Source organism: Bactrocera dorsalis, chromosome 3 (genome assembly GCF_023373825.1).
Source record: "Bactrocera dorsalis isolate Fly_Bdor chromosome 3, ASM2337382v1, whole genome shotgun sequence".
NCBI lineage: Eukaryota > Metazoa > Arthropoda > Insecta > Diptera > Tephritidae > Bactrocera > Bactrocera dorsalis.
Window position 1 is genome coordinate 60,486,994 of NC_064305.1, and position 22,477 is coordinate 60,509,470.

At 36.6% G+C, this 22,477-nt stretch overlaps 1 protein-coding gene across 9 annotated transcripts in view; it reads right to left on the reverse strand.

Annotated features, from left to right (window-relative positions):
• Positions 1 to 22,477, reverse strand: part of LOC105221940 (transient receptor potential cation channel trpm) — a 293,914-nt gene that overhangs the window by 158,077 nt on the left and 113,360 nt on the right. The window lies entirely within an intron of this gene.

The window sequence follows — 22,477 nt, forward strand, 5'->3', positions numbered from 1 at the left end:
GTGTATCATCCCATGAAACAAACTATGTTGAATAAGGAAAACGAATTTTGCAAAAAAATGTTTTTTAATATTATAGGACGCGAACTTTTCAATTGATCTGTTATTATTGGAGAATTGTTGAACAAAATTGTGTTCTCGATTTGAAACGATTGGTTCATGACATACCTATTTTATAAAAGCACATTTTATGCAGTTGGCCCTTAAAGGTTTTCCATTTGCGATTCAAATGTCCAATTTGAGGTTAAATCATAATTTACCAGACTAACAGTATATCTAAAATTATTTTCTACTGGCTGAAGTCCTGCGAGCTTAACATGGATCTTTTCTAATTATTTTTATATTAATGACATAGTGCTGCAAATATATTTCTGGAGCTAGGCCAACACTAGTGCTTGGTGCCAGTTCAAATCTGGACATTTCCATTGAGAGTTTGACATTTTCTCGACATACATCACTCAGAACGTTTTTGTCATTTAATGGTGAATTGTTTATATTTACAGGGAATTAAAAAATCTCATCTCGCCGAAAAAATGAGAATTACTCGTGTAACATTTTCGTGCGACCATTTTTCAACGATCTTTCCGACGTGGATATCACGACAAAAGAGTGCATCGATGGAACTAAAATCTTTGTATGGCTAGTGGAAAGCACCATCCTATAGCAGGTGAAAAACTGTTTCAGAAAACGAATTCATTCGTGGCTGACCATCTGCTCAAAAGACGAATTCCGTGTGAGGTCGTCCAAAACATGCCTTGTGGTCCAGAAAACATCGAGGCCGTAGCGTGGAACTGTATACTGCAAGACCAGGTCTGTGTAAACAACCTGCAGCATAGAGGCAATGCATCTCGTTATTTTCATTGTCTTCCACCGGGGGGGGGGGTCGGAGCAATCGTGTGAGTATTTCATGAACACCGTTGGCCTGTTAAAATAAAGGGTTTGTTCTCGTTGGATCCGCGGCCAATTGACAATCGCTCAAAAAAAGGCCTCAGTGTTGATTGTGGTGTAGAAGAAATTGCTGAAAAAAGACGATCGCGGTGCATGCAAATAGCCAGAACCGGTTATAAAGTCGTCACAGCGATGGTGACTTGAATCATGGACTCTAATGCGGTATGAGCCCCGAAACAAAACAGCAACACGGGTACGTGGATAAATTGAGGTTAAATCCTGTTACCAAGAAGACGAGCCAAAAACTATTTTCTACTGGCTGAAAAAGAACCATTGTCGTGATAAATATTCCTATGTTTTCATTATTAGGCCAGAAATATATATCAGTAGAACCCTCGTAGTAATATTATAGTTAGGACACCGATGGTTACAGACATAATCCATTCCGATCAGCATATAGTCCATAGTGATGCGGGGTTGCAAAAATATAGACGCCAATCGTTAGAAAAAAACTTATTTTTCTTCTTAGGCTGTCGAAGTTTACTTTAAAAAATTGAAATTATATTGTCTCTGATTAATTTGACAATAGGCAAAGGCACGCAATAAAAGAACTAACGGTTTATAGGAAAACCACACAAAAGAATAAAAAAAGCTTGAAAATCAAACAATAGAAACAAAGGAAATTTTCGAAGCATTTAATTTGACAGAAGCCAAATGTTTGGCAGGAGTGTCCCAAGCGATGTTATTATATAAAGGGAGATTGTCAAGAGCTTCTAAGTTTTTTATACTATAAGATATTAAGGTTAAGTATTCAGTCATCTTTACAACATTTTGATTTCTTAATCGTACTGTGTGGGATAGTGGAAAACTCGTGTAGTGTAGTGTGTGTCTACCTACCGCCGTTACCTTTTTGTGTCTTATGGTATTGGCTTTCGCGGAAGCTAATCCAGTGTGAGTGTAGACACGTTTAACACAAATCTGTTCCCGGACACAAAAACCGCTCTCAAGCTATAACGACAGAAGACACCATAGCGCGTTTTTGTTTTTGAAATAAATAGGAAGTGCGGATACTCCAGCACAGAACATAATGGACGAAGATACAAGAGGCTGTTATACTCCAGGGTGTTTGGTTAAGCGCAAGGTGTCCTTTGTAAATACAGTATTTCCAAGTAGCACGTGAGTACTTAGAGCTCAATCGCACCCGTCACGACGTGATCACTTTCTTTTTAATACGGATAATTTTCATAGCTCTAAATTAGTAAAATTTAGGGGGGGTGGTGTGTCTCAGCCGTTCCAGCTTCTGAGCCACAGGGGCCGTAGACCGTTGATTTACGGCAATCAATCCATAATTTATTTCAGCAAAAAAATTGCAGTTCATTGCCAGCAATTTATATTAAAAATCAATCAAATTAAGTTGTCGGCGCCAGGGGGAAATATGCTGAGTGAATGTACAAAGCAGTATTAAGTTAGCAGTGCTGCTTAGTGACATGTTATACGGTTAAGTGCTGTGGGAAAGTTCGACAGAAATCGTTATAAGACACAGATGCAATGAATTATGCGAATAAAGTGTAAATTTACAAGGTAATGGAAAGCAATCGTGTGGGTGCTCGCTTGAGTAAAATTATTCTTAAATAAGAAATTGAAAATGTGAAATAATAAATATAGCAGTAATGGAAAAATTAACTGTCAACCTCTCACTGTTTGTTATAACTCTGCTACCGTTAAGATGAAGTGCTTTAAATTGAGCTTTATGAAAGCTTATGCAATAAATATGGCTTATGAAGGCAATGGTAGCTTGGGTTTACCTGAACATTTTTTGACAGGCAGCTTACGAAAGTTTGTCTCCTACTACCAGAAAGTTCGTTAATTTGTATCGCTCAGACTATACGTCAGCTGAAGCAACTATTCGTAAGCGATTTGAGGAAAAGAGAGATGTAAGGAAATGTAGCGACAAATTGCACTTATTAAGTTAAAATCATCATCAACAATTCTCAGAATGGTATCCAGCATTTTGTGTTGGACACATGCTTTATGGCATTTTCTACTGTCATAAATTCCCAGTAATTTCCTCTAATTAAACCACAAATACAAAGGGCAACACAAAGTGCGAAAGTGCAGTATTTTCTCTAGAAAAATCATTCACTTAATACGAATTGGACACCGAATTTCCATCTAAATTCACCGTTTTCCAGGCGAGGCTCATGCATGTGTATTTCCGTCCTTTGTAGAATATCATGAATTGCTGCAAATATTGTGTGTATTTCATAGGAAAATTTGTGTTACAGTTTGTCACAACGAATGATAATGACAATACGTAGAGAATTCTTTTTATACTCACAACTGTGTAGTCTTGTACAAAGTTTGTAATACCAAAAGGAAACCGAGAGGTCCATATAAAGTACAATTGAACTCCCTAACTCGATTCATAATCCCTAAAAAAACTTCAAGTTACAGAGACTTCGAGTTATGAAAGGAAACTTGTATGAAATGTGACTTCTATTGTGAATTCAAGAGTTCCAGTTATGGAGAGCTTCGAGTTGTAGAAGCTTGAGTTATGAAGTTCAATGTGTATAGAGCGTAATTAGCTGAGTCGATTTCAGTCAATAGATTTAAGGTTTGTCAGAACCGCCGATCTTAGACCCTAATAACATATAGCTACCATACAAACAGATCGATCAAAATGAAATCATTATATGACAACGCTATAACTCCAAACAGATTTCTTCAGATCGAAGGGCGATAGTCACTAAAATATCATTACATTATTTGGATCGATCAAGGGAGCGCTTATGCGTCTACCACAATAAGGATTACAATGTGATCAGCTGGACAACTGGTTTGCATGCCACACAGAAGAGACTAGAATTAATGAATAGAAAAAGTGTAGTGTTCGACCAGGATGATACGAGACCTCATACAAGTCTTCGTGCAACCATACTCATTCTAGAATTTCTCCCGGTCTTTGCAACATTTTTGGAATAGGAACCAGTTTTGCCTACTAGGCTCAAAAAATGTCTGAGCGTGGAATAAATCTCATTCCTCAAAAATGGCTAAAAGCATTGGATCAAAATGATGAATATATAATATATAAATTGTTCTACACAATACAAAAAATTGTGTTCAAGTGTTGATCGATCAAACATCTTATTTGGAAAACTTTTTACTTGGCCATATATCTTCGAGAAATGCAGCATAGATTATGGTCCAAGACAACGATACACTCTCGGAAGAAATTGTTCAGATCGGACCTCTATAGCAGTCACTAACTCATCTGGTATAAGGTTTAGTCTCTTAAAGTTAATAGAAAGATTTTACTTTTGCCCAAAACAGTTTTTTGAAATTGATTTGCAAGCAAAAATTTGTTTATCGCCCCTACGACAACAATGATCCACTTATTTACCGTTATATAATTATTTACAATTTAATGTATGCCTACTTTATTAAACTGAAAATAAGCCTGAAGACTTATTCACATCCACTTCATAGCAATAATGACAATTTATCTGATTTGCTCGAGTATTTTTCTGTTGCCAGCGACATGAGTGCTGTGTCAATAAGATTAAAATATGTTGTGTTTGGTAAATCAGTGCACTTGTTTTCAATACAAAACGCCACACCACATGTACATACGAAAGTAGGTGTGAGTGTAGCGGTGCATATCCGACGCCCTTCAATGGGCCACAATTTAAACAGGCATTGTATAGACTCAATGAAGCCGAACATATGGCAAATGCAACGCTGCGTGTATGTGTGTGTGTTTGAGCATAATTAATTTATTTATCACATAAATGCAGAGATTTTCCCTGCGACTTTAAATCGAGCTGTGATTTCAATGTGAAAAAATGGTGAACAAATTTTCTGCGTTTGGCGGGGAAGTGGTGTGGAGATCTTAGTATGTTTGTATATGTCTTTGGATATATAGCTGTATAACAAATATGCTATGTATTTATATATCGTATATTTATGTATCTATATAGCGTTATTAGCTTACTTATTGGATAAAAAATATAGCTCTGCAAATATTAAGCTTTATTCTCCCCTTGCTTACTCTTCATTACCCAAAACCGACGCATAAATACATAGACACACGCATACTTGTATATTCATTAAACCGAGAATATTTGCATTACTTCCACCTCAGTGTATTTAAACTGACTTGCTGTTTATCTATCGACTTTCATGCTTCACAAAATTCTTAATAGAAAATTAATCACACGCAGAAAGTCTGCGTAAACACAAACAAAATGTCGCGCGGTTATTAAATATTACTTTTGAAACTGAAAGCAGGATTTTTTTAAGGAAACTTTATACGGTAAATATTTACAGAAGGAAACGAATTTTGCTTAAACTCAATTACAACGAAGTTGTGCTTATTGATAACTTAATTAGAGGGCACCACTCCAACACTCAAACTTTTAAGACAAATACCAACAACAAAATAAACAAATACTGGATAGGAGATACTAAGCCAGATCTTCAATTTAGATTAAGTTACTAATTTTGTACCCTTTCCCTTTTTATTAGCCTTTTTCATCATTGTGGCGTCACATCCAAATTGAATAAAGAAAAATATGACTGAATATAACCTCAATAATATAAAAGGGTCCCGTGCTGTGTAAATTCTTATGTAATTTTTACCCCAAAGATAATGTCGTAAGGCTGTTTAAAGTCTTGACTAACAGTTCACTTTCATTTATCGCCTTTACCTCTCTATCCTTTAACGTCCTCGAGATCATTGTTACGGGTATGTTTCCTTGAGATAGCACCGCGCCTATGCCAATCGAGGAAGCATCAGTAGTTAAATCAAAGGATTTTAAATAGTCTGGGTAATGAAGAATAATATCTTCAGAGTTCTGAATTTCGTTAAAGAACACTGGAATATTTTTCGAATGGAATTTACTGATCCTTCCGCTTTCGCCTTTCAATAGGTTTGTTAAAGATCATGCTATTGTGGCGAAATCCTTGATAAAGCACCTGTGGTAGCTTGCAAGAGCTATGAAACGTTTGAAATCTCGAATAGCCTTAACTTTTTTTGGGCTAGTTTTTATACCCTCTTTTGAGACGACAAGGCCCAAAAACTCTATACTTAACCTAAAAAAAAGTAAAATTTTCTTCGGATACTCTCATGTTGGCGTCGTAAAGGCACATTAAACCTTTACCGACATGGTGTATGTGTTCGTTTTCAGCTTCGGAGAATACTATGACGTCATCGACGCAGTCATAGCAAACTTTTCCAATCATACCTGGTAGAACATCATTTATGACACGCTTAACATGAATCGCTTCGCGCATTAAAGGCTATTGCGGAAAGTGACGAAGTTTCGAGGATTGGAAAAAACGTCAGCAGAAGTGTATTGGGGCCAAAGAGGATTACTTTGAGGGGGTCGACATAGATATTGAAGCATAAATTAAGAATTACAAAATAATGGACAAAGTCTTACTAATTTTGCTCATAGTAGTATAACTTTATTTAATTGATAATTTTTTTCTGTTTTCAGAAGATTTTCTGAAACAAAATAAAATCGCATCTTCTTAAAATAAAACGCAAAAAGAAATTCTAAATTTACTAGCTGTTTGGAAAAGGCTTTCGGCCTTTAATACTGACAAGAACTACTTAGGAAATAAGCAATACTTATTCCACTCTTTCTCTTGTGTAAGCAGAATTCATAGACCAAGCATTTAAAAAACGTTATTTGAAGCCTTTTTCACCGTAATAAAAATTCTTTCAAAAATGTAGTGCATTTACTAAACTGTATCGTAAAAAAAAATCTGGAAAAATTTGTATTATCTTTATTTATTTATTTTAGTTTTATCTGTTTGCATCGATTTCTGTAGTAAAGTTTGATTATGGTTATCTTTAATAGAAGTCTTAATAGCAGAAAGTTTATAAATCTTATTTTGAAACTTCAACCTCACTTAATTTATAATTTAATATGCTATATTAGAATCGATAAAAATTAACCGCCAATTGTAGATTTATTACTAAATTTCAAGTTTAAAATAGTTATGAAGCATGTGATTTTACGTCAATAATATATGTACAACTTTTATCGATAAAAATATACGATAGTTTAAATTGAATTTGAAAAAAACTTTTTTTTGGCGCAAATCGAATATACATACTTCTTTATATGACATTTTCTGATTACATTAGTTATCGATATCTTAAAAAAAGGTATCGATAAATAATCGATAGATGAATTTGTTATTTATTACCTTAAAATTAATATATTTTATAATACAAATTTTTCTGATGACCTTAGTTATCGATATTTTTATAAAAAAGAGTTATCGAAAAATAATCGATTATTTTTCAAAAATTGTTTTTACCATACTATAATAACCAAATTCGTGCAGAACACATCTTTTTGACATCCGTACACATCCAATGAAAATAGGTGAAAACGGAATCTTCGTCCACTCCCTATATAACAGTTTAATTATAGACTACTAAAAATATGATAAATCTATTAGTAATAGCGCTAAGGACATACAATTTAACTTTCAACATCAACGAATCGAAGAGTTTTATGGCAGCCGCTGTCAAATAGTCGTGGAACCACCGATTTCAACCGTATTGGTAAGTAATATTATTTTGACATTTCTACATAACCGTGCGAAAATGGGCATGCCTACTTCCTTTATAACCAAATTTTAAAGACCATCTGATTTATTTACGTTGCAACAAATCAAGAAGTAATAAAACTTTGCTCGAATAGTAGCTTTGAATTGTGTTATCTTATGATCAACAATTGTCCAAATCGGAACAAAACTATGCAAGTCCCCAGACACTGTATGTGTGGATCCCAGTTCCTACTGCTAAATTTTTATCAAAAATATCGGTCAAATTGTGTGACATATTATAGAAATTCGGCGAGAATCAGTTTCTGATAATGGTATGCTTGTATGTCAAAAATGGGTTTAATCGGCTCAATAATTTTCTTAGCCCCCATATACCTAAAGAAAAATTTGCCAAGTTCCGGCTGACGTATATGGGCTAATACGTGAGTTTTCTTCATAAATTTGAGAGAAATTGGTTTTAAGCTGAATACGAATGGAATTGGTTTCGACCTTAGGCCAAACCTCACATCCTAAATGTAATGAATTCCCATCCTTTGTTTGACGTTTTGCGTTCGTCTTACTATATTAAATTTAGCTTTTCTTGATTCAATTGATCAATAATAGGATCATAGTATTGTTAGTTAAACAATTCTAGAATTATAAATTTCTGTAACACTAAATATTAAACTATAAATAAAATTAAACGTTTTTTTGTGAAAATAACCTACTTCGTACAAAAAGCCAAAATATCCAACATAACCACATACATAACCGAAACTATTTCCTATTGTCACTTATTCCACCTAATTTTCCCCTTGCAACAGCGTACACATGTTACCGTTAAGTGCATAAAACTCCATAAAATGTCAACACTCAATGTCGATTATATAGTTAATTAAATCGTAAACGATGCGTAAACAAAAAATCCCTACAAATCCAGCGTCCACAATTAGTGAGCAAAACATGAATTGCAATTGCTTTCGGCGCATTGCCATGCCCGAGCGACGCGACAATAAGTGAGCGTCGCCTACATTACAATTCAATTGGAGGCGTATAAATTTTAAATTTACGCGCGACAGCAGCTCGCGCCCAGTGCGACCGCATAATTGTGGTAATTAAGTTTACGATTTGATGTAATTTGTGCTACATGGCGTATACGCAACCAAATTACCGAACACCCAATGAGTGAGTGGGTGAGTGTGGCTGTGTTAGCCGGCGAGCGCTGGAGCTTGCCAATCAAACCACGAAACATACTTGCAATTGCTGCATGTACAAATGTATTCCATGTGAATTTGTGGCATGCGTCAGGGGGTGTGTAATAGTGTGAGAGGGTGCATGTATGAGTGTGCACGTTTGGAGACAAAATAACTAGGGGGGTTACTAAAAAATGCGAGAGCCTCGCGCAAAAGTTAGTTTTGTGGAAGCACACACCGCTGGCGACAATATACGGTGTTTTAATTGGTATTTACCAGTAGCTATATGCATATATAGAACAAAAAACCAATAAAATATATAAGAATTCATTGGCGATCTGACGCAAAATGGACTAGTTCGGGACTAGTTCGGGCCTAGTTTGAAACTAGTCTGCTTGGCAAATCTCTGGCATCGCTCTGGAATCCACGTGCTTGTCTAGCACACAGACAAATGCAATTGCACTATGTTTGCTGGCGACTCTTCATGTACCCAGGAGAGCGGCAGACGGGAGAGGTGTATAATTTATGCTGAAAATTTTGCGCTTTCGTGGAAAGAGTCCAGCTGGTAATGCAACTAGCGTTGCAAATTTAATTTGGTTGAAAGCAAATTGGTGAAACAAAATTTTCGGAAGAGCGAAATTGAGAGGGCGACAAACAAGTAATCCGGTTATCAGCATATAATATATTCATTGTAAATATATATTTATGTATGGACTAAGTGGAGCAGCAGGTTTTTAGTCTAGCGCAAATTAATTAGTGCTGACGTTAGACAAATAGTATTTTGCTGCTTACTTTCATTGTCAAGTGTCTGACATTGTTACAAGCAACAATTTGTTGACTAATTAACTGTAGTTGTTCAGAAAGGATATTCGCGTAAGTTAAGTTAATTGTTGAAGGTTGTCACCTTTTCTGTTGCTCTTATAATTTACGACTTTTATACAGAAAAGCGTAACTATAAGCTGTGCTTGCTGTTGACGAAGGATTCACTCTGTTGAAAAGTGAGATTAAGACTTCAGACTATTTTTGGTTTCTTTTAGGATTGTAAGACGGCGGTGCTGCTAGAAAAAGCAAGAGATAAACAGAAAGTGAGTGAAAAGGGAGCTATTTGAATGTTGGTTTTTGGTACAGAAGAACCAGGTTACAATCCAAGTGACAAAAATAGGCTTTTGGCTTTTTAGTCGAACAATTGACTGTCGTGAGTTTTGAGCAAACCTAGCAAGTATTTGCCCGAAATAAGAGAATAAAAGAACCACTCCGAACATCTGCCATATTCTTGGAAAAAACATTTAGCCAATTTTAGTTTAGTGGAAACTAGATTCAAATCCAAATCCTGTTTGCCGGCAGACTCTAACCGTCGTGGCAACAGACTTAGAATAAATTTAGCCCGAACCGTTAACTCAGATTTATTTCCAAAACCAGAGTTCTGTAGAATGAAAATATAAGGAAAATCTTAAAAGTTGATTTTCCTTTAACGGACCTATCTTCCTGAAAAAATATTTTTCTCGGCGGCGAAGAACTGATGAGAAGCTTCTTTGTAGAATATGTCCAGACGAAAATATTCCCAACGATTGGGATTTAAGAGTGATCTGCCCAATCCACAGAAAGGGACATCATCGCATATAAGGCCATATCGAGTATATTATGTATTTGGCCCTTTTCAGTGTGGCTTTATACCTGGAAAATCAGCAACTGACCAGATATTCACTATTCGCTAAATCTAGGAAAAGACCCGTGAAAAGAGAATCGACACCACCTCTTCGTCGATTTCAAAACTGCTTTTGACAGCGTGAAAAGGTGCTGCTTTTATACTGCTATGTCTGACTTTGGTATTCCCGAAAAACTAATACGGTTGTGTAAACTGACGTTGACCAAAGCCAAAAGCTCCATCAGGATAAAGAAGGACCTCTCCCAGCCATTCGATACCAAACGAGGTTTCAGACAAGGCGACTCTATTGTGACTTCTTCAATCTACTTCTGGAGAAAATAACTTAATCGAGCAGGTACAGTCTTCTATAAGACTGTACAGAAGCTGGCGTGTGTTGATTATATTGACATAATTGACCTTAACACCTGTGCCGTTAGTTCTGCTTTCTCCAAACTGGATAAAGAAGGGAAGCAAATGAGTCTGGTAGTGAACGAGGACAAGACGAAATATTTCCTATCGTTGACAATCATAACTTCGAAGTCGTAGATAATTTCGTCTAACTTGGAACTACGAAGCCTCGAAATTCAACGCAGAATAACTCTGCCAACAGGTACTACATACTTCGGACTGAGTAGGTAACTGAGAAGTAAAGCCGTCTCCCGACGAACAAAGGTCAAACTCTACAAGTCACTCATCTTCTCCGTCCTGCTATATGGTGCAGAGGCATGGGCAATGACAACATGTGATAAGTATTTTCCAAAGAATGGTTCGGCGGAAGATTTATCATCATTTGCGCATAGGCAACGGCGAATACCGCAGTCGATGGAATGATGAGTTGTTTGATATACTACTGTGTCCAAAAAATAAGGTGACATTTTAATTTAAAGTGCGCGCGTCGAAAGATTTGGAGAATTATTATTTTTTTTTAAGTTGGTAGTATTGTCAGTCACATTTTTGTCAAATTTCATGTCAAAATATTCATTAGTGTTTGAGATACGTGTCGTTTTGCGAGCTGCTAAAAGTGAGTTTTTCGTTTTTTGCGATGTCGAAATTTGTTGAGCAAAGAATTTGCATTAAATTTTGTTTACGGAATCAATTTTCTGCTGCGGATACGTTGAGGATGGTGCAGAAAGCCTTTGGTGATGAGGTTAAGCCTAAAAAAATGTTTACAAGTGGTATAGTGAGTACCAAGCCGGCCGTGAACGTGTCGAAGACGAAGAGCGTCCAGGGCGACCATCAACCTCAACCGACGAAGCTCACGTTCAACAAATCAAAGATTTGGTGTTGAAAAACCATCGATTAACAATTAGAGACCTTGCTGATGAAGTTGGCATATCGAAAGGCTCAGCCAATACCATTTTGAAGGATGTTTTGGGCCTCAAGCGCGTCAAATCTCGACTGGTACCGAAAACATTGAATTTTTTGGAAAAAATTCGTGATCATTTCGCCAAAAACTCAACCCATATCGTTCCGCAACCACCGTATTCACCTGATCTGGCGCCGTGCGACTTCTGGCTGTTCACCAAGCTCAAAAGACCGCTCCGGGGACACCGTTTTTATACGATAGAGGAGATTCAAGCCGCGGCGAAGACGGAACTGAAGGCCATCCCGGAAAGTGACTACAACCAGTGTTTTGAAGATTGGAAAATCCGTTGGCATAAGTGCATTGCATCGGGAGGGGATTACTTTGAAGGGGATGAAATTGATTTGGAAGAATAAATAAAGAATTTTCAAAATAAATACAATGTCACCTTATTTTTTGGGCACAATAGTATACGACGTCATTGACATAAGTAGTTCAGCGAGTTAAGAGATACTGGCTGCGCTGGCTGGGTCATGTCATCCGAACGGATAAAAATACTTCGGCTCTGAGAGTGTTCGCCGCAGTACCCGAAGGAGGAAACAGAGGAAGACCTCAACTCCGTCGGAAAGATTGGGTTGATTATTAGGTGCAATGCAATGCTTTGGAAGTTTCTGAATGTAACTGCTTTATACTCGTATTATATTTGAAAGACCTTGCCGCTCATGATATCACCATCAGAATAACGATAAAATTTTCTGTTACACCCGAAATTAGCCCCTCCTTACTAGCATGTTATGCACATTTTTCTTAAATCAAAATTTTTTGCTACACAAACAAATAAGGAAAACGTTTACTAAAAGCTATAAAAAAACAGTTTTCGCACCTTCAACCACACATAAATAAATAATTTAATTGTAAATCAACAAAAATTACGATTTAATTATTTCCAGCAACTATCAGTTGTAATCGCATGCATCATCTGCCGCTGTGGCAGTGGCATACAACTGCCCACAATGAAGCCACCAACTAATTACATAACAAATCAATTAACGGTGATTTTGTTAGCTGCGCGCAGCAACCACATAATTTAATGAAAACCCCATATGCAAATTATACCGTCCTAAATAAACACAAATACAATAACACTCAATGATGTTTGCAGGCTTAGGAAACACACAACAAAAATAACACAAAACAACAAAAATAGTAAAATTTTCGAACAAATCTAATTTATTAAATAAACAAAATTTATTAACACTGGATTTTCACCACCAAATACACACACACACACACACTCTCAGAGAGACAGATTTTTGTGTCCAACCAACAACAAATTGAGGATGCCGAAACAGCAACAACACTTGTTGTTGGCGTAATTTAAAATCAATACAGCGCTAGTAAAGCGCCTGCGAAAATATAGGTCATTGCATAATTTACAAATAAATTACTGCACACCCACACACCTAGATGAAAGTGTATATATGTATGTGTGTATTTATAAGCGTGCGGCTAGCATAACTGCCAACGCGGCAGCTGCAACCAAATATTGTTGCAGCAATGGCAAGTATGTAAACACCACGAACAGCAGCCGCAGAGGCAACAACAAAGGCACACATATGCACAAGCACTCAAGCACACATACATGCGCGCAGCCAACCAACACAAACAGCAAACGCGGTCGTTGGCTTAGCTACCAGCCGCTGTAAACAATGTGCTATAAGCCACACTCACAAACACTCACACACACGCACTAACATGCTCTCCTAAAGTCACTCACACGCACACAGCCGCAACCTGCACCACGCAAACAGAGTGCATAGTTGCCAGGAAACTGAATTCAGCATTCAACGCTATGACAACAACTCACTAACATACATATATACACATAGGTAGAAGTATAACAACAACAACACACACACCAACGCACCGTCGAGCGAAACTTCGCTAGTAATTTGCACACGACTAATATTTATGGCTTCTGGAGCAACAAAAATTTTATATTAAAAGCGCAAGTACAAAAACAACAAAAATGAAAATAAATATAAAAACTGCAAATTAGAGTTTTCAACGACATACGAGTAAATCAATGAAATAAATCACTACCACAGATAGTTGCCAACGGATTAAAGCGAATCTGCATAAATGTTTTACCGTTATACTGCAAAGAGGAAATGTATGTAAGTAATGATGAAATAAGGAAGAGAAAAACAAAACAATCTGGTAGCAACACATTGGCATAGGTTAGGCCAAATTAGATTTCGAGGCGCCTCTTTGCTTCGGAGAGACTACATGTACCGTAGCAATCCCAGTTAACAGTGTTAAAAACGCTTAGGTATGGCGCTGTGATGTTTATTGTCAAGTTTTTGATGGCGTCCTGTAGCACTTCTTTTAGAGTCCCTGCTACTACTTCGAGTCGGGGTCTAGAGTTTCTATCGTAACCTTTGATTTACAGTCGACTATAGGTGCAGATTCATAAAGGTTGACCTTGAGTGCCTCGCAGAAGCTGGCTTTTGTAGTCTGTCTTCAGCTCCATTAGTAGGGGCCGGCTCCTATTTTGCGGATCCATTTTGATCTTAACCTCTGCTTCTTCAAGATTTACCTTGCTACGGATAACCTCAAGGACCTAGACGTAGCTATTACCTACAACTGGCTTTATGATCACGGTCTCTGATTGACGTTTAAACCGATTATATCCTGTCTGACTTGAAACCCAGGTAGAGGTTCTGGACGCTTATTTAAAGGCGGCATCTTTTGACCTCTTCACCGGAGGTTCATTATGCGCATGAGGAGTTTTGAGCCAAGCTCTCTTCAGTTCTTGGTCAGGGGCTGTGTATTACTATCCGATCTTACAGAGCTGAGAACGTTTCCTGTTGGCAGCCAGAATGGAGATAGGGACGACAATTTATTAGTCTAACTAAGTCAATAGTTAGTAATTCAAAAATGTTTGACCAGGCCGTTAATCAAAACCATAACTTCACTCAAGTCCCCCGAAGAACTGGCTATATTTTTTGAAAGAAGCTACGGCTAAAACCGTTTTTACGAACATCCAACATATGAGCTTGCAGAGCGGACTCCATTCTTTGAGCGCTTTTGTTCTAAAATACCAATATGCAGGTATCTTCTCTAAAAAAAAAATATGTTTTTTTGGACCGTAAATTCGAAATTGTTGACAGAATACCTATTTCTGCGTCCTGACTTTTAAACCACAAATGGTCAAACAGAGAACCTATGTAAGGACAATTTCACAGTTTGTTGAAAAAGTCTGAGTCTGAAGCTATAACTATGTCCGTTAAAGAAAACTAGTGCTATTTTGACTCAGAATCGAGTTTCAAGTATTATATAGTAAATAGACATTTAGGAATAAATCCTGAAAATAGTACCTTCTTTGAAGTCAGAGAGGTCTCTAACTTAACATTTATTAAGGAGCCTTGAGACGGATATCGCGTAGTTCTTTTGTCTGATATAACCAAATGTCGCACGTATTGAAAACCACTTTTGGATAACACATTTCTTTCAACTTAACCTTGAGAAGAAATTTTTGCTTTAAAATGCAATAATAAAGCCGATTTGGATGTGTGATACTTTACTGTGGGGCAACTGTTCCCACGATAGTCGGCTCTAAGTGACCGAAACGGACCTGGTTTTTATCTGGCCAAGGACTGTCAACTCGACACTATTCCTCGATATAACTTCAGAAATGTTTTCTGTCCTACAACAACAAAATCTAGATTGACATAATACAGAGGATGCAACCAAAAATCATTACAGTGATAACGAGCTCATCATCGTACATTCGAAATGAAAATATTCACAAAAATCCTTATAATAGTGAAGAAATAGGAAGGGTACAGCGAATATACGAACTTAAACTCCAGGAACATTAAAAATCATTAGCTAATGCTTTGTACAATCCTGTAAGCAAATCCATTGGAAAGGAAGGGATCTACCAGCTTTCTAAAAAGCAACGTATTGTCAAAAAAGCTTACTCACAACATTGAGCTTTTTTGGGTTTACATTGATTTAAGATGTATGACTTAATGTTAAGCTTTAAACAAGCAGATGCAATAAGAATCAGAAATCAATGAAAAATTATTAATATTGGGAACATTTTAATTACTTTGCCTATATGTTATACCCAGACAAACCTGCGAAAACATTCACTACTTTTCCTGCTGGGCCATTTGAACAACTCCGACTCAATTTTGCATGCAGAAGCCGCTCAAACTCACGGCATACAAGTTTCAAAGTTATGCATACATTTTGTAAGCACAAGCATAAGTATAGAGCCGCCTAGATAGCTAATGTAAAAAGAAGAAGAAGAAGCGAAGATGCAACAGCGGTTGCAACAAGCTGCCTGCAAACAAGTGGCAATGTGGCGCGTTAAACGCTCAAGGCGGCCCAACCGCAGCTGGAAAGTAGCACAGCAAGTTGCAACCATTTACTTTCATGTACTGACAACACGAGTAACAACAACAAAGGCACAGACATAAACTTCGGCTGTTTGACTGTCGCATTGCAAGGCCTTTTTCCGCGCAAAACTTTTGCAATTCAGCAAAGTTGGAATACTTTTTAATGTGTCTGACTTTGAGAGTGTCTTCGCTGTGTGTGTATGTCCGTGTTTCGGTAGTTGGCTTTGTTGCTGCGCTTATCTGCTTTCGCTTAATTTTGAAACGCAGTCAGCTCTTGAACATGCGCCAACGCCGAACGCTCCCTTCTCTGCTATTAACACGGTTGAGCAACTTGCAACACAGCCTTGCCACACAGCCTATTAACGCGTATTAATTTATGCGCGCACACACACAAACATATACATATTTGGCTGCTCATACATTACGGCGCATATCTGCAAGGAATGCTTCTACGCCGCTGATTAGCAACTTAAAGGACGAAGGACATTGGGCGGGGGCACCAAGTTCGCCCTCGCTGAATATGCCAAAGTTTCAAAGCAACATTAAATGCGTAATTTATGGCAATTGTAACGGAGTTAATTCAACGCTTAACAAAAGAATGCAAAATCTGATTAGAAGACAGCGCGTTGAATGTGGCGGAAAATTTGGCTGACGAAGCGAAAAAATAAAAATTAAGATAAAGGAGATTTCATCTATGAAGAGTGATATTTCGCGACGTGCTCTCCCACTCTCAACCAGCAAATGCGACGATGTTGCGTGAAATTCTCTTTTGTTTCTTGATGTCTTTTCTTCACTTTCCATAGCTTTTGCAGTGTTCAACGCTACACTCACACAAACACACACAAATGCCAGGAAAAGCGAGGGAGGAATGACAAAGCGCAATTAACGCGAAATGAAAGCCAATGAAATGCGAGCGCAAGCCGCGCCGTTATGTCTACTGTGGCGTAGACAAAGCATGGCAGCGTTTCTTCTTGATTTCTTTCTTTTTATTTGTCATTCATTTAATTATTTTTATAAAATACGAAAAGTGTGTGATTGCATGGCTGAATGAAGTAATCTTTTTGCAGTTGTTGTTGTGTTTTTTTTTATGTAATTAGAAAATAGTCACTTTTGAACGTGGAAATTTAGTGAGAAGGTGAAAAAAAAGGAAAGAGAGCAATCTCTCCACAATTTCATGTTAATAATTGTATACATATTCCAGCGCAAAAAATATAAGAAGCCAATAAAAAGTTTAATTTTCAGAAATCCAATAACGAAGTAACACATTTTTATATTTTTGTATGGTCATACACTCAGCGAAGCACTGGACAAAAGCTTCATCCCAAATATAGAGTGAATGTCACTTAAAATCGTACATCTGATTATTTGCAAGAGATTTCAGGGAAACCCACGATTTTTAGAATTGAATGTGTACGGATTTTGCCTTTGAAGTTATTTACAGCGATATTTCTTCTTTTTTTGAAAGCTTTCAAAGTTTTCAGCATTAAAATTTAGCAAAATGAAGCAAACATCTCCGGAAGGCCGTGAATTGGTAATACACCCTCATAAAAGAGGAAAAAATTATGCAAAATTGCAGAAATAATGAACAGAACTCGCAGCACCATTCAGTACATCATAAGTCATTACAAAAACAGTAGAATATTAAATAAAGTCAAAACCCGGTTGAATAAGAAGCTGTCCTCTAATGACGAGAAATGGATAAAACGTCCAGTGAAAGAAAACCCTAGAAAATCAGCCCCAAAAATCAGCAACGAGCTTAAAATGTATTCGAAAAAAAAAAGTCAAAAGTTTTCAACAGTAAGAAAAGTGCGCCGTATAAACGATTTTCATGGAAGAACTTCTCCCAACACGTCATTTTTTAATAAACGCAATAAAGCAAACAATTACAATTGCTCTTGAGTACCAATCCAAGCCGAACGAGTTCAAGAATGACACTATTTTTATGAATGAATTAAAGTTCAACATATTTAGATCAGATGGCAAATAGACAGTGTCGATAAAACGAAATAAGGAGATGGACGTAGCTAATTTGCGTGCGACTGTCACATGGCGGAGCACACGTGATGGTGTGAGGCTGCATGTCCGTACACGGGGTCGGTAATTCGTTTTTTATCGACGATATTATAAACCAGTATGGCTAGATAGATATTCTCAAAAGAATACCAAGTCCTAAGTACGCGTACAACGACCCAAAATAAAACTCATTTCATGAAAGGTCATGGACACTCTATAAATGCTATTATTAAATACCTCCCACGTAGCCGCCGGATACGAATGTTATCGAGTATCTGTGGCATCAACTTGAAATAAAAATTCGAAAGCGTGAGATCTCTAACAAACACGACCTGAAGAAAGACCTTGAAGTAGAGTGGAGCAGAATAAGGCATATTATCCTGATAATATTCATGTCAGTCGGGTCTAAGTAACCGGAACGAACACGAAATTTTATGCGGCCCAGGGCTCTCAGCTCGGCTGCATTCCTCGAAATTACTTCAGGAATGTTTTTTGTCACTACAACAACAACATCATAGATAAGAAATCAAAGAGGAGAAAAGTGGGAAATGTTAAAAATAAGATGCTCTTTAGAAATATCTGTAAAAATCGAGATATCAAGAGCTAGAACCAAAAAGCGATATATAGTTACCCCCTAAAGCCATTCGATAGGAAAAAATATGTAAAGAAGTGGTAAGCTTGGGTGGAACCGAATATTTAATACCGTAACAATATAAACGGTATAAATTCAGCTACAGGTTTGCAAATCCTGAGCTCTTCCGATTTCATTAAGATACCTTTAATTCAGATAAGTTATATATTCGCCGATAAATGCGGCATAAAGTCAGCTGGAAGTTTGAAAATTTTTATATTTCGTATATGGAAGCGAAAGAAAGTATTGACTCGATTTAACACATTTTTGGCAGAAAAGGCATACCATTATCAAGCATACCATTACTATTATCAGGGTATATTACAACGCTTGCCGACTGTGAAGGGTCCGAAGAGCTACTTTTTTTTTGCTTTAAGAAAATGGACGAGTTCTCACAAAAGATATGCTTTCCAAGGAAACACAAGAAAAAGTCATCACCCAGCCAAGATATTAACTTCCTTTAGCTCTCAGTGACCTTTTCTTATTCTCGAAATGCAGGCCGCCAAATCCAGAGATGGAGTTCTGCATGTAAACATGAAGGTTTAATCAATAACTAAATGCGATGAACACAAAGGACGTAACAGCAGCAGCTGAATCTTAGAGTCTTTATCTAGGACAAAGAAGCCTGACTACAGCCTTTCACCTATATTTATAAAATATATTTTTTTTTTTTCAATAAATTTTGGCAATTTTAAGTAACACTGAAGTGAGGTTTTGCTTTCTCTTAAGGCCAAGTTTAAAAAAATGTACCTTTGTTAATAATGTTCCCGCATTCTTCTTAAATTTTACACTATAATTTCTTCGCAGTTTAAAAGATTGATAAAGCATTGATAGCTATAAAGTATAAACATTAAAACCAAGCAAACCAAAAGAGCTGGGTTTTCAAAGCTTACTCTTTAACATTCTCTTTATCGTTTGCCTATTTACTTCCTTTTATTCTAGAGCTCAAAAACATTCATAAAATAATTGTAAAATATTTTTCGTTGTATATTTTCAATTATCAACAGTTGTTGTTATGAATCAACTCTCGGCGAGAGTGTCAGAGCAGAAAAGAAATGAAAATATCATAAACAGAGAACATAAATACTTCTTTCTACTCACACAATATCTGGCATTCATACAAAATAATTATTTGAATGTATTTGCCTAGGCGTATACGTAACTATTGTAAATGCACGATATCACAGAGATAAAAGCAAAGAGCGAAACTCAATAGAGAACATGTTTGAAGTAAGTGCAGTTTAAAGCTGAGCGCAACAAGGCATGGCGAATCATTGAGATAAGAAACTGCGAGCAAAACAAATACTACAGAATAAGTATGCTAAGTGGAGTGCAAATAGGGCAATAAACGAATTAGAGGAATTCGTTGCACTTATTAAGAATTATGATTTTTATATTTTTTTAGTAAAATTTATTTTTTTGCAATAACAATTTCAAAAAGCGGTTTAATTTAATAAAGACCACTATTTCCATCAAAAATGATTTCATAAATCATATAAATTTCAAAACTTGGGCGAAAAATTCTTATTTGGCGCTCATTACATCACCATAGCGTTGCCAACTATCTGTCAATTTCCAATGAGTAAAATTAATATACTTTTATTGTCACTTGTAATAATAGTAGTTCAATATTGGAAGAAATTGCGAAAAATTATATAGATATGTATATATTATATATAGAGTTGCCACTTAACTTGAAATTATGAAAGCAACTAAAAAAAAATAAAAAACGCACATCAGTTAAAGTGGACGAATTTTTCGGCCATAATTTTTAGCCCGCCTAAATTTTGTGCCCCAAAACAGAGTTGCCAATATTTAAAAAAATTTAATATATGAGTTAAATAATTAGAACAACAAATAAAAGAAGATTAACAAAAGACTAAAAAAGCAATAAATTTACACAGTTGACGTTTTATAATATTTATAGAGTTGCCACATCACTTGAAAATGTTAACATAAATTCTTAAAAGAGTAATATTGGTACTCCATCAGACTACTGTACTTTAAATCGAATTAACATTATTTTAAAAATTTATTACTAGGAGCCATTCGACACCAAATGACATATGTACATAAATATATTTAAATACATATACATATATTATATCGTAATAAATTTCAAAGGGTTGCCACCTCTATTTTTAAGTATGAAAATATTAAACTTTGTTATTTTTGCTAGAGTTAAAATCGATTTTTAATGGTATTAACAAAAAAAAATTAATAAAAAAAATTGACACCAAGGTTGCCATCAAATATACAATATATACAAAGTTTTTTAAGTGGCTTTTATTCGAAAAATCTTTCTGAATATTATAATAAAAAATACTTTAACAGCACCAATTAAATTTTCAGCTTGCTAATTTCTCACAAATATAATTATTGTAATAGCAGGTGGCATGACCAATTGCTAATTAACACGTTCTCATGGGAAAATTATCAACAGAAAATTTTAGAAAAATAAAACAACAAAAACCACAATCGATTTATTTGCAAACTCTATGAAACACAATAGCAAAAACAAAATACAAAAACAAACAACAAAAACTATGAACATTACAGCAACAATGTCGGCAATCAAAGTAAAAGCTGAAGAACAGCAAAACTTTCAGCAACAGTTGTTGGCGGCAGCGGCAAGTTCGTGAGAGCATGCTTGCCACAAAGTCACATAAGTGCTAACAGACACGCGCGCACGCACAAGCCAAGTGCTGCACGTGGGTGTAAGTGTTTATATGTATGTATTTTTATATACATTTATGCATTATTAATGCGCTGAGTCAGACAAAAAGAGATCGAGAAGTTGCTTAGGGCAAACGCGAAAACTAAAATGTGAGTGCGAAGTGACCATACACACACACATACATACATACATACCCAAAACTCCTATTAGAAAACATACATACATATATATACATCTATAATATATTTACTTTTCAATATACACTCAAAGTTCCCCAGTTTGCGTGTCATAAATTTCGTATTTATCTTTGCTTGTTGGCATTATTATTTTATCTCAACACCACTGCCAGCAACTCGCTGTGCACAGTTATAACTATTGTATATTAGGGTGGTACTTAAATGTTAAAAAAATTAAAATTTACACGGAGAGTAGAGGATAGAGGAGGAACAAGCATAACCAGCTCGATTCCGAATGATGACATTAGGGTGGTCCGAATTTTAACTCTGCCTCACACCGCTTAAGAGGTTAAGATTTTTATTTCATTTTTTTCGGGTACTTAATCCCCCTTAGAATGGTAAGGATTAGTTAAGTAGCCGTCGACGTCGTCCAACGGTAGGCTCAAGAAACGTGCTGTTTCGACGGCGTCGGACCAAAGGGAGAGGGGTGTCAGATGAGTAGGGTTAGTGGGGCATGCAAAGAGGTGGAAGACTCATTGCACACAGGACATATATAGGATATCTCGATTAGTAGGAGTTTAACATACTACAGTAACCGAAACGAAGCTACGCGAGGGCACTCTAATTTCCCGGTGGTTTGACTTCAAGAAAGCCACTCACTGAGAGAGAGTCGGTGGAGGTGTTTATGGCTCCATTGTGGATGGCGGTAAGTGCGTCCGAAGTCTGGTCGAGTATTGTCTTATGTCGTCGACGTAGTTAAGAAAAGATCTCCTGATATTCCTAGCAGGCAGTTCCGCTTCAAGCAGGCAACTGCAGGAATGGTTTCTACGAAAGCTACTTGGAGAGGAGTTCATTATGTTCCTTAACTGGGAGCATATGGGCCTTACTGTGTAGACATTCAATCGGAATCATGAAGCGGTTTCCCCTTATACCTCGGAGTGCACTATTCTGACAAGTTTAGAGCTTCCTCGTCTGCGTTTCACT